Source organism: Hemicordylus capensis, chromosome 1 (genome assembly GCF_027244095.1).
Source record: "Hemicordylus capensis ecotype Gifberg chromosome 1, rHemCap1.1.pri, whole genome shotgun sequence".
NCBI classification, from domain to species: domain Eukaryota; kingdom Metazoa; phylum Chordata; class Lepidosauria; order Squamata; family Cordylidae; genus Hemicordylus; species Hemicordylus capensis.
The window spans coordinates 245,118,566-245,132,150 of NC_069657.1; the positions used below are offsets into that span (position 1 = coordinate 245,118,566).

General features: G+C 43.3%; 2 protein-coding genes across 3 annotated transcripts in view; one reads left to right on the forward strand and one right to left on the reverse strand.

Annotated features, from left to right (window-relative positions):
- SLC25A27 (solute carrier family 25 member 27) overlaps positions 1-6,754 on the reverse strand; it is a 114,489-nt gene extending 107,735 nt beyond the window's left edge. Inside the window, exon 1 of the mRNA XM_053284075.1 lies at positions 6,680-6,754. The gene's annotated coding sequence lies outside the window, so the exon portion shown is untranslated. The remainder of the gene's footprint in view (positions 1-6,679) is intronic.
- A 5,852-nt stretch (positions 6,755-12,606) lies between these two features.
- The window catches only part of RCAN2 (regulator of calcineurin 2), a 95,524-nt gene continuing 94,545 nt past the window's right edge, over positions 12,607-13,585 (forward strand). For both annotated transcript variants that reach the window (XR_008313186.1, XM_053284082.1), the window contains exon 1: positions 12,607-13,041. The gene's annotated coding sequence lies outside the window, so the exon portion shown is untranslated. The remainder of the gene's footprint in view (positions 13,042-13,585) is intronic.

The following is a 13,585-nucleotide window of genomic DNA, read 5'->3' on the forward strand; positions in this document are numbered from 1 at the left end:
GATAATCGGCCTAGTCACCTGGCCTCTGTTAAGCCAGACCCTTAATGAAGTATCATCGTGAAGTTTAAATATCAAGTAAAGCAATCTCTTTTCTATGGTTGTTGCAGCAAGTTTCTCCCATAGCCTACCTCTCGGGACCGAATCAAATGCTAACTTTAAGTCCACAAATGCTGTATATAATGCAACTGGGGCCTTCCCCGAATATTTTTCTGCCAGATGTTGTAACACAACGATCGAGTCCATAATCGACCTTCCTGCCCTAAAGCCATTTTGTTCCTCGGCAAGAATCTGGTTGTTATCAAGCCACTCCATGAAACGAACAAGAAGATGCCTGGCAAATAATTTGCCTATAAACTTAAAAGGCTGATAGGGCGGAAGTTCCCTGGTTGGTCCCTTTGACCTTTCTTATAAATTGGAACTATAATCGCCAACCCCCAATCTTTGGGAATCTGGGCTGTCCGATCGATGTTCGAAAAGAGGGCTGCCAATATTGGGGCCCACCACTCCCAAGTTGTTCCTAATACACTCCACCGAGATATAGTCTGGCCCAGGAGCCTTGCTCACTTTAAAGTGATTTACCAGGGATACTATATCAGAGCATGAGACCAGCGGCCAAACTAGACATTCCGTCAGATTGACCAACATTGTGGGGGAGGGCCATTCAACTGAGCCATATAGTCTGGAAAAATGGTCTTCCCATACAGCTGCTGGAATTCAAGGTTTGACTCTGGATATTCCCCTTCCCAAAAACGTAGATATCAAATGCCAAAAAATGAGAATGGTTTTTTTTTGTTGGGCAGCAATGATGAAATGCTGCCAGTCCACTCTGTCTGCCTCAAGTTTTTTGGCTCTGATAAGTTTTTCATATGCCCTCTTCAGATGTAATAAATTAGTAGCAAGAGTTGGATCAGATGACTCACAGTATCTATTGTGTTCATTAACCAAGACACTTTTCAGCTTCCTACACTCGTCATCAAACCAGACTCTCGAAGAGGGAGGACCCATCTTCTTATGAGCTCCCTGCTGGACACACAAAGCAGGGAGGAGTAACTCAATTAGCCCTTGATAGGCATCTATACTTTCCCTAGATTCCTCGCCCATCAATATTTGGTTCCTTAAGGTAATAGCAGACTCAGAATTCAAGAGGAATGACAATCTCTCTTGTTGAATTAGAGTCCATCTTAATCTGGTGGGCATAACTTCTAGAGACTCAGCATCAAAGGCTGTGTATTCATGTCTCTGGATCTTAACTGGGAATGACAAGCATAACTCCAGTGGAAGGTGGTCACTATCAAGTCTAGGGACAACGCTAAATCCCGCAACCAGATCTAACAGATCTTGGAAGCATATCATATAATCAATTTTCGAAGTTCTAGAACCTGACTAAATGGTAAATTCTGCTGGGTAGTCATGGGGGCTGGTGCCATTTAATATATACAAGTTTAGATTGCAAATGGTCTGGGCTAACTTTAGACCAGCAAAAGAGGCCCCCCTATCCTTAAATCAGCGGACTAGGTGGCCATCAGGAACTGACTGAACAGGGGGATAAAGATGGAATCTGCTGAATAATGCTTTATCATCATACCCCATTCGGGCATTAAAATCGCCCACAATCAGAAGAGAGGCATCAGGAAATTTAATCTGGAATTCCATAAGATATGGTTAAAGATGTAACCAGATCTGGTTGACATAGGCTTTCTGGCATCTCAGAGGTATACATACGTTGACCACTATAAGGGATAGATTACTCAATTGTATATAAACAGCCATAGCAATGGAATCCAGAGATGCAGTTTCCCTAGCCTGCGCCCTAAGTGACATCAACACAAACACTGCAAGGCCACCAGATGGTCTCCCCTTTCTCTCTCTCCCATCCAACCCCAAAGATGCCTGGACCACATATACATAAAATCCCTCCGGGGTCACATCGTCCACCATCCATGTCTCCTGGCACATAAAAATGTCTATTTGGGAAACATAGTCAATAAATGATGGATCAGCCAACTTAGCCTTGAGGCCTGCCACATTCCATGTGGCGATCCTCAAAACATTTGGATTCCTCTAGGGCAGTCATTTGGCAGATACAGCGATAGAATTCTCCAGGAGAATACAAGCTGGAGGGTCCTGTCTTCTGTGAGACCCGTCCCGGGGCCATCACTCAAAAAGACAGTGCACGAGGGTTCCAACTCCAAAGGGTTAACTGTATCAAATAAAGGGCGTTGACAACTCTCATCAGACACTCCATCCTCAGACTCAGTAACATTGACCACCTTCTCCTCTTGAGGTGGCACTATTCTATTGCCACCTGAACTCTGCACACTCTCATGGCTAACCTTGGGAGGGGAAACAATGTCCATAAGTCCAGAATCTGCTTCGATGTCTTCTTTCTTATTGAAGGCATCCTCCCGAGTAAGGGGAGGGTGAGCAGCTACTGGTGTGGAAGGTAAATTATCATGAGCTGGAAATGATCCTTGAGTGGGGGGGTCTTTAAGCTTGATGTAGAGAGAACTGGGGCAGATGGATCTAGGAGAGTCAAGATCGAATCGAAGTGAGGATCAAAGGAAAGACCAGCGAGGGTATCAGAAGAAATTTGGCCAGCTTCTTGTAAGGCCAAAGTAGCTTGCTTCACAAGGTCAGGATCCTTCAGCAGTTCACAAGAAGGCTGAGAGTTCGTTTGAGTACTTCCCCCAGTAAAGTGCTCTGGGTTGTTATTTGCTTTCTCAGGCATCTCAAAGGAAAAAGTGAGAGGGGAGGATTCAGAGCTCTCATTCAAAATTATAAGGTTATCTGCAATAGTTGTAAGGGTATTGTGGAGATTCATAAGGGAATTTGTAAAGGGAGTCAAGCATTGCTGTGTATCCACAGCTTTAGAAGGCTCCTGATGGGAAGGAATATTTAGAGCCACTGATTGCAGTGAGGGATTTAAAACGCTGAGTGAGTCTTTCCAGGAGAAGTGACCTTGACACTTAGTCCCATTTGTTCGTAGTGTTTTCCTTATAGGTTGAGATAAGGGCATTGGAGAATGCCTTTTAGCAGGCTGTGTTTTAAGCCTCTTCACAGCCAGGGGCAGTACATTGGAAGTTTCGAAACATCTCAGTGATCTTATACCAAACCAGTTCAAGAAACTCTGGATGCAAAGAAGCAGTTTCGGCAGCCAGGATGATTTACAGATAAACATCAATCTTTGGCAGTTGTTTGCCTTGGGCAAAAAATAGTAGGAAACAATGTGTCTATGTTGAACATTCTGCCTGATTAATTGCCTCAAGGAGTTCAGGATCTTTGTTATGTTTGACCAATTGCTCCAATTTAGTGGTGAGTCTGCTATCTGGTAGGCTTGTGCATTTCGATTCGGGTACAAAACGTTTTGTGCCCAAAAATGGCAATTTCGGAGGTTTTGTAACCAAAACAAAATCAAGAATTAAAAAACAGAGATTTTTGTTTCCAAATCGAAATGACTGTGTTTTGGACAGAATGCTTTGTTCTTTGAAAAAGCATTGCTATTCAAATTGACTTCTCTGACTCTCTCCACTCCAGCTGAGGCACTGGGTGATTAGCAGAAGATAAGATATGCAAAAACTGTTGAGCATGAATAGTTTAGTTAAGTGTTGTATTCGGTGTGATTGAAATGCAAACTGACCTTGCAAAGGGATTTGGAAGACAGCATTTTGAGACAGAAATACCCAAATATCTTTGGGAGCTCAATGCAATTCCAAAGCTCTTGCTAAAAGCCATGGTATCAATTGTGTGGAGAAGCTTTTCGAGAAGCTGGTTAGGAAAGTTCTGAAATTACACAGGTGTTCCTTTCCAAAGGTTTAGAAAGAATCTCTTGACTTGTTCAGGGGTCTTTTGAAGAGCTATTTTGTTTTTCTTCTGATTTTTATGAGTTATAGTGGTGTCTAAGTTGCTGATGCCCAAGTTTTGATGCCCAAGTTGAGCAGTCTAATGTAATTTAGGCCACAATGTAATTTGGTGGGACATGATGTCTAAGCCAGTGGTTCACAACTTTTGCCATTGCAGGGACAGGTCATCCACATGGGACTACAGGAGACAAAAGGAGGGGGGTGGGGAACACACCTGTCAATCTATTGACATCCCCAGGAATCTTAGTTGCTTCTCTCTTTCTTGTAACTATGATCCATGGTTTTGCACTTTCTTAAATGCAGTGATGATAAATTTCAACAATTCTGAACAGTAGGCTGATTTGTTTGGGCTACGGTTCACTCCAGTTCAGTTAAATGAACATTTGAAGCTGTTCCATAGTACCAAGGCAGTTTAATTTTATTTTTTTTACATTTTATATCCCGCTCTTCCTCCAAGGAGCCCAGAGCAGTGTAGTACATACTTAGGTTTCTCCTCACAACAACCCTGTGAAGTAGGTTAGGCTGAGAGAAGTGAATGGCCCAGAGTCACCCAGCTAGTATCATGGCTGAATGGGGATTTGAACTCGGGTCTCCCCGGTCCTAGTCCAGCACTCTAACCACTACACCATGCTGGCTCATTGGTCATTCTCTCAACTCTTTCAACTTGTTTATGTGGGGCTTCAGGAGCAAAACAGTGGGTTGGGTGGCAGTGCCCCAAGGGTGGTGCACTCCGATTACAAATAGGGCAAAGGGCTGATTTCTTACGAATTTTTGAGGTTTACGCATCTTTAAGATTTCCCCCCATAGGGAATAATGGAGATTTCAGCAGCCCCATAACTCCACCTGGGGGGCACTGGGATGGCCCGAAGCAAGTGGCAGTGTAGTGCACAGAGGGTGCCAACCAACCCCCTGGATTGCTAACCCATTGGGGTACTGGGCTTTGTTTTTTCTAAGGTGTTGGGTTTAGATTCTCTGGTAGCAAATGAGATTTTTAATGAAAAACCATGAAAACCAAGCTCTGGCTTTTAGCAAGAGCTTTGGAATTGCATTGAGCTCCCAAATATATTTGGTTATTTCTGTCTCAAAATGCTGTCTTCCAAATCCCTTTGCAAGGTCAGTTTGCATTTCTCTCATATGCTACCAGAGAATCTACTCTCAGAACACCTCTAGAACAAAACCCTGTACTTCATGGGTTGGCAACCCATGTGGGTGGTTGGCACCCTATGTGCACTACACCGCCACTTGCTCTGGGCCGCCCCAGTGCCCCTCAAGTGGAGCTATGGGACTGCAGAAGCCTCCATTATACCCTATGAGGAAAATCTGAAAAACGTGCAACGTCATTAATTCTTTAAAAATCAGCCCTTTGCCAAATTCCTCTGAAAAAATTGTGGTAGCTTCCTTGTATCAACTGGACACTACCACCAACCACACTCCACTCTAGGCCACCCCTCCCCACATGAAGCCATACTTTTCCTGAAATCTCCATTATACCCTATGGAGAAAATCTGAAAGACACACAAACTTCAAAAATTAACCAAAAATCATCAATTTGCCCAATTCCTTTGAAATTTTTGTGGTAGCTTCCACTCATTGGGCACTATAACCCCCACCCACTCTTTTGACCACATGACCTATTTTTAATCTGAATTAATTTGGATTCAGATTCAGATTAATTCGGATACAAAACAAAACTGGGGGGATTTGGAAGACTTAATTTTGGACAAAATACAAAATGGGGTTGATTCGGATTTGGTACAAATCGAAACAGAAAAAATACAAAACACACAACCCTGCTATCTGGAGGTGAATTTTACAAGGCTGTAACTGGAGCTTAACTATTTCAACAATCGGGGGGGGGGGGGGCGCAAAGGAACCAGCGGGCTACAAGGTTTCACTTTGGTCTCCTTCAGTTAAGTTAGTCTCATGGGAAACAGAAGGACATGCCGAGGTCTTTTCCAAAAACATTGATTTAATAGAATCAAGTTTATTTTCCAAACAATATAAAATTTTTGTGAGATAGTCAAATGAACAAGCAATTAGGGCACACTGCTGTATAAAAAGATCACCCAATTCTTTGCCTGAAGGAAGAGTTGTGTTCCTGAGGTAATTTAGTTGTTTTCTTAGGAAGACACCAGCGGGGGGGGGGGGGGGTTGCCTCCTCAAAGGGAGTAAATCTGTTTTGAAGACAAATGGGAGATAAATGACTTACTTTTCTGGTGACAAATGAGTTAATTCTAGACTCTTTGGGTAACCTCTGCTGGTCCACTTCTGTAGGAGGGCTTGTTCTCGGTCATTTATTTTTCCCTATTCTCTGGTCACACAGGTGAGAATATAATCAGTCGTTTCAACCACTTTAGAGGCTTACGGTCAGTTCAAGGCTCAGCTGCTTAGAATAAAATTGTTCAACCTAGTTTAAGTTAGTAAAAACTGAACTAAAAAAAAGCTAAAATAGAAAATAAAAAGCTAAAACAAGAAAGACGCTGAGAGCTCAGCTAAAAGCTTGCTGTCCGTAGCCATATTAAACTCCCACATTTTGACTGAGTACACCTTGCAAGGCAGATTACAGAGCAGTAAGTGAAGCACAAGTTAGTGTCAAGGCCAAACATGGAGCTCATCACAGCAATCACCAAGAAATATTACATGCACACACAGAGCTGCCACTGTCCATTGCTCACCACAAAACAAACCACAACTCAAGGCAGGCAGGCACCCAAGTTCTGCCTTTGTCAATCTGAGATCCAGCAAAACCAGATAGTTACAGCATCAATAGCACAGCAAATTATACTCAGTACTGAGAAAAGAAAATGACAAAATCAAACCTTCCTCTCCTGATGTATCCTCTTCTTCAAGATAGGCATACTCTAAGGGCTCTCTCTGCCTCCTAGTCCCTTTGAATATACTTTGGAATCCTCTCCTTTTGTTTCCCTCCCCTCCCCCTGCCAATGAGGACACAGTTGCCCATGACAACACTTGATTTGTATGATAAGCCAACTGCAAGGAGATTGCAAGCCAATTAGAAGCCAGTGTCAGAAAAGCATGCTTCCAAAATGGGTCTTGAAACATCAAAGCCGCCCAGAGATGTATGTTTGGGCGGGATATAAAATAAATTAAATAGGTAGGTAGGTAGGTAGATAGAGAGATAGATAGATAGATAGATAGATAGATAGATAGATAGATAAAAAGATAGATAGATAAAATAAAATGTTTTGATCAAAACTTTGAGTTCAAAAGAGGCCCTTTATTTAGAATACCTTTAAAGACTCGAAATAGCCCATTTTGAGTTGAAACGTTTTGACGTAGAAACTTTACACATCCCTAGTCAAGATTCTTACAGCTCAGTCCTATGCTTGTATAAGCAGAAGGGAAAATCTGCTGTGTTCAGTTGGGGTTACTCTTAAGTGGGTGTGTGATTGCAGACATGTAGGACAGCCCTGTGCCTGTTTGCTAAAAAAAAAAATCCTACTCTGTTCAATGGGTTTTTTTCTAAGGATGTACATAGGATTGCAGCCTTAGAGGCAGAAAGTCGATGTCACCAGCTGATTGTTTGCAGACTGATATGCAGTAGATCAGTAAGCATTCCTGCCTCCCTTTCCCCTTTGCACATCTGATTGGTGGGCTGAGTGTGGGTGTGGCAGTAGCATTTTCAGTCTCTCTGTTTTGCTTCTCTTCCCCTGAATATCCTCCTCCTGGTACTGTTTTCATTGATTTAACGTTTTTATTGTTCGTGTTTTGAAATTGTAAACTGCTCAGAGATTTGTATGTGAGGCGGTATAAAAATGTGCTAGACAAATAAATAAATTTAGTTAGTTAGTTAGATTTATATGTCGCCCTAAATAAATAACACCCCCACCCCCAATTCACTGGCTTCTGCCAATTCATTCTTATTCTTGATAGATTTTGTATGTGTTAGAAACTTGGCAGAAAAGCAAGTGTGAAGATCTTAGCTCTGCTCCAAGAACAAATTATTGGACAGACGATGTATTCAGAATCACCCCTACCGTGGAGATTTTATTTATAAGTAAGAGGGGGAGGTGAGGTGAAGGGAAGAGCTGTGAAAAAAAAGTGTGTCTAAAGATCTCAATTAGATTTTTATATGGAGTGGAACTGAATCTGGTCTGTACAGTTTGTTGAGGGTAGATGGAGAGGTGGTTCCTTATTTTTAAGTGTGTGGGTGGGAACAGACTGCAGTTACCCATTACTATGCCACTTATTAAGGGGTAACTGCTGCCTGTTTCCTCCACACTATTAAATGGGTAAAGGCACTCTGCTCATGCTCAGATGCATACCGCTCCGCTCTACAAGAGAAGTGCTTGAAAGGAATACACCTCAGAGCACTCCCTGTGCAAACCTTCTGCGGTGCCCCATGAGCCATCACTGGGGCAGGACAGCTCTGCTTCTCTCAAATGACCCCACATATTCATCAGAAGCACACACTGCTGTGTGGAGACAGGCAAGCTGGGATGGCCACCTCCATGTGGTTCCAGTGGTGCAAATTACTTGCCTTTGGGTGCTTCGAAGCACAGCCCTGCTGACAACCATCTGTTGGAGATGCTTTAGTTCTGCCTTTCCTGCACTGAGCAGGGGATTGGATTAGATGTTGTACAAGACCCTTCCTACTCAACAATTTCATGCTTCCCACCTGTTCCCCATCATTTTCTGGGGGAACAGATTGGGGGGATTGATGTGACCACTTGATCTGGAGCTTTAATAAAATACAGGGAGTCCCCAACTTACAAATGGATTCTGATCCAAGTTCAGAAAGTTGAATGTTCCACCTGAAAAGTTCAAGTTGAACATTGGATGTTCATAACCTGGAACACATATAGTTCCTATGAGGTTGGTGTTTGTAAGTTGAAGACTACATTAATATAATACATTGTGCATCTTTGTTTGTAGGTATGAATCGTTTGAAAGCTGGCTGTGTGTAAGTTGAGGAGTGCCTGTATATTGAGAGATATTGGGGCTATTCACATGTCCAGGCAAAACCAGGCTAAGGAAGCCCAGCCTGGTTTTGCAAGCACATGTGAACCGCCTTAAATCAGGCTTAGTGCTCATGTGTTGGTGCTGCGTGAGTAGCCTCCTGGCCAGTGCCAAGAGGTTCCCTATAATGCACCACATTCTTGCACGGTGCATTATAGGAGTTCCAGGGGCTGGGAAGAAGCATTAAACCTTTATAGACAAATCACTATTTTAGTTAAGTGCCTACTCAGTAGTAGAACTTGGAAGCATGTAATGAGATGCAGCTCATTCAGCGTATTATAGCGATGAATCTGTTGTAGCTTCAAGAAGGAAACTTTGCCAGTGACACACAGTGGAGAGGGAGGGGACACAAGTGAATCATTCAAGAGATGGCAAGGATTTAATTGACGCAGTTCACAGGAAGCTTTCATTATGCATTCATTTGGAATTGCATAATGATTGACAGGTCTATATTTTGTTGCTTTGATGGTAAACTTACTAGGAAGGATTTGATGGTTATATAAATAGCTTTTTTTCCATGAGAGTTCTGGAAAGTTAATTATAGCACTGAGCTTGTTACAAGGAGTCTATTCTTCTGTACATATGCTAAAAGAGAGAGAATGGTCCATGTGTGTGAGGAGGTGGGGGAGGGGAAGACAAGGGATCAGTAATGCTCAGCACCATTCCTAATTTCCCCATTGCATTAGTAGTTTACCCCAATGACAAAATTGTTTTATATAATTTTTTTCAAAAATTCGTCACTCATTGTATAACATTACAAACAAAAATGCAGTACACAGCTTAAAAATGCATTACAAGAATGCATTCCACGCCCCGAGACGAAAGTTTTGGTCACTACAGAAATATGTTAAATAAATTTTAAAAATAAATAAATAAATAAATAAATAAATAAATAAATAAATAAATAAATAAATAAATAACACTGGTAAAGAAAAGAAACCATGTTGCATGGATTGTACATCATGCTTGATAGGAGTTGCTCAACTTCAGTCCTCCTGCAGATGTTGGTTTACAATTCACACAATCTCTGAGTACTGGTGACTTTGGCTAGGGATTATGGGAGTTGTAGTCCAAAAACAACTGGAGGGCCAGAGTTGAGCAGCCCTGCACTAGATTTTTGTAGTTAGAAACTGGCCCCAAGAGGGCATCTGCTATTACAGGGGTGTACAATGTCAGCCCTCCAGCTGGTATTGAACTACAGCCACAGACGGGGATGATGGGAGTTGTATATAACACTTTTCAACAAAAATGCTCAGAGCTTACAATCGGATCCTAAATACACCAGTCTTGTTCCCCAGGAGGTTTTTCACACCAGGTTTTTTGTTCACATCTCCTCTGGAATGGAGGTGAATACATATTGGCCAAATTTACCCCAAACTCTCTGCAAGCTATCGGGGAGCACTTCACAAATAATTTGGGTTTTTAATTGCACATTAGAGTGTAGCCCAGGCGAGTAGGGAGGCCAGCGGTGGCCCCTGGCACCACCACCCCTGCTACACCCCCTGGGTCTGATATCAGATGCAGCATTTGACATCAGACACAGGGGTGGGGTTTTGCTCGCAAACGGGGCCACATGCCCCGTTTCCAAGCAAATTCCCAGCCAGCACCCCGTTCGCAGCACAGCCAAGAGTGGCTTCCCCTGCTTCAAAAGGCAGGGAGACATGTTCCCGCCCAGGCTAGGAAACCAGCGCTGGGCTAAGCTTCTACAGCAGAGAGAGCCACTCCCGGTCACACTGCGAACTCGGAAATGGGGTGTGCGCCCTGTTTGCAAGCAAAACTTCACCCTTGCCTGTGACATGTGATGCAGGGGGTGTGGCTGGGGTACGAGGCGCAGCCACTGAGGGGTAGCGGCCCAGGTTCTTGGAACCCGTTCGTGCAATAGTGGCTCCACCCCTGGTGTAGCCCAATTTGTATCGGGGGTAAAAAAAAAATCAACTTTTTGCATCAGTTTTTTTGGTGACTTCGAACTTGCAATAAACATGCGGTGAAGCCTGCTGTCTGAAAATGCCCCAGGTGGATACATGACTACAATATGCATGCACCATGTCTTCTTTCCTTCTTTTTGATGCAGGGTCTTCCAGAAGCAAGACACGATACTGCTTTTTAGAGGAGCCCCCCCCCCAATTGGTAGGTTCTGAGAGGAGCTGCAATGAAGCACATTTTTGCTGTCGACTTCTGTACAACAGGGCCATGCTGGAGTCCTGTATGAGCTACTGACCTTGACGAAGGAGCTCCTTGTGACCTGAGTTATCACTGTGGCCCTCTTCTCACATTTTAAGTCTTGCTGTTATCATCTGCTATTTTAAGCCTTTTTCCAGACCAGGAAAAATGCAGAGATATAAAAAAGGTTATTAACCATATTATCAGCCTGAGCTTTTAAGGCTGTAATCTTAAGCAGACTTACCAGAAAGTAGGACCCACTGAATTTCCACATGTTGAGAACTGCATTGCAAGTTAGTTGACCATGAAATAACATTTTGCCCAAGTAATGTTTTATTATAGAAAAGCTAAGTCTTAGTGGGATAGGCCAGGGACACTCAGAGGTTTTCCTCCTCATCTTCTGCTCTGCACTGGCTTGGAGAGACTCCAGCCTGTAACCTTGGAGAAGCCTCTGCCAGTCTGGGTAGATCAGGCCTGCACAACATAAGGCCTGGGGGCCGGATTCAGCCCACGGGGGCTATTTTACTGGCCCCCAGGTATCCTGCAGCAACACAGGATCTGGAAACTGCCTTATAGTGCCATACGATGCATTTTTTAAAAAAATAAATATGTTCCATGGTGTTCCCAGCAAGGCTTACTCCCATGAAAGCATGCCTAGGATTGTAGCCTGAAAGCAATGACTGTTTAGGGAGAGGAGAGGCGTTGGCATTTATTTTGGGCTGGCTTGCACTCCAGGGACCTCACTGACTGAGCAGGTACAGGACCTATTTTCTGGCCACTATTTTTTAGTTAAAACTATGGGTCCATTGACAGGGGGAATAGATCCACAAGTACCTAATGATATTTTTAATTTTAATGTAATGTGCTAAAATTGACTTTGGCCCCTGCATGCCAAGTTGTTGATGGTTCCGGCCCAGTAGGGCATTTGCGTTGTGCAGCCCTGGGGTAGACAATACTGAGCTAGATAGACCCATAGTCTGACTTGGTATAAGCAGCTTCCTATGTTCCTATGTAAATGAACTATCAATAGCCTTTCGATTTGGGGATTTCAAGGCCACCATGTGCAAGCTGTGTAGCTGAAGCCTTTCTGCAGAGTATGGATGTACAATGAGGTGGATTCTGCCTGAAATCATTTTTTCTGACTTCATCACGAGTTTCAGTTAAAAAAAAATCAAAAATCAAACTAGCTATACAGTATAAAGATGAAATTAATATATCATGAAAACCAACAGCAAAACTAAATGATTTTTCGTACATAAGGTTTAAATATTGCTTTGTGCTTAAATATGATCTATAATGCAAATATAAAAACCGCAGGAGCTAGGATGTGTATCGGATTTCTCTTCGGCTTCCACATTAACGAACATTCACATTTTCACATTTATTTTGTGCTTATTTATTTAATTGCTTTATGTATATCCCTTTCGCGCCTTCCCAGTTCTTGCAAACGCCAAATGCTACGAATGGGACACGGCAGTAGATCTGCGTGTGGCCGTGCCTTTAATAGCGCCCAAATTAAGTGGAAAGGTTCTTAAAATGGTTTTGCTTTTTGATTGCATACTGGATGTAAAAGTGCAGCTCCGAATAACTCTGTGGATTCAGGAGGAAAGAGATGATTCCCTACGAAGAGGCGGAGACTAGAGAGAGAGAGAGAGAGCCTCTTCGCACCTCAGCCTACAGAAAAAGAGAAACAGCGGAGTACAGACTGTAAATAATTAACGGTGGCGTGAGGAGTAACTGCTGCACGCACCTTCACAGGGAGAGATCCGCCAAAAAACAAAAAAGATCTCGAAGGAATGAATGGGAGTGCGTGGAATGTGTGTTTAAACAGAGCCTTGATTCCTCCGTAGCCGATTGGTGGCTTGTGAAGTCCTGCTGAGGAATGCTTCGCTGATTGGGCGAATGGCGCCCACCTTCGCGTCAAGCGCCCTCCTACCCAAGTGAATTGCGAGCAACCGTGTAGCCTCGAGGTCGGGAGCTGTTTAGGATGCAGAGTGGGGCGGGAAGGAGAAAGAACAGACGAGCCAGCCAAGCTTAGCAGGTAAGGAAAGACACTGAGTATTTTTTCTCTTCCCCTCCTATCTTTTGGTGTGGGAATGCCAGATAGTTTTAAATGGGGGGGCGGAGCGGGCTTCTTCTCACTTATCTGCGCTGCTATGTAGCGTTTGTTCCCAGCAGCACACATAGGAGAGGAGTGTCATCACAAAAGGTTTTGACTGCAATCGATGCCCGCCCCGGAATCGGATACATAAGTTAGTGGAATTTGGGGATCTCTGGCATGATCAAGTTTGCCCAGAAAATGTGGAGTAAATCTCATGATAGAATCGCAGTCAAATGACTTGTAGAAGGTGTCAGGGAACTATTAATGTTTTTGGAAATAAATTCGGGAGGGGACCACAGAAGTGAACCTACTGTGTTCTGTCAAAATGGTGGGGCACTACTTGTGTCAGTGGAGGAGAGGAGCAATACATATTCAGAAGACTAGATGTCAGGGTGCTCAGTTCTTAAAGGTTTCTCTGGAAATAATTGGATGTTCTCAGTGTGGTTCATTTACATGAACCAGATTAGTAGTGTTGCCTAACAGT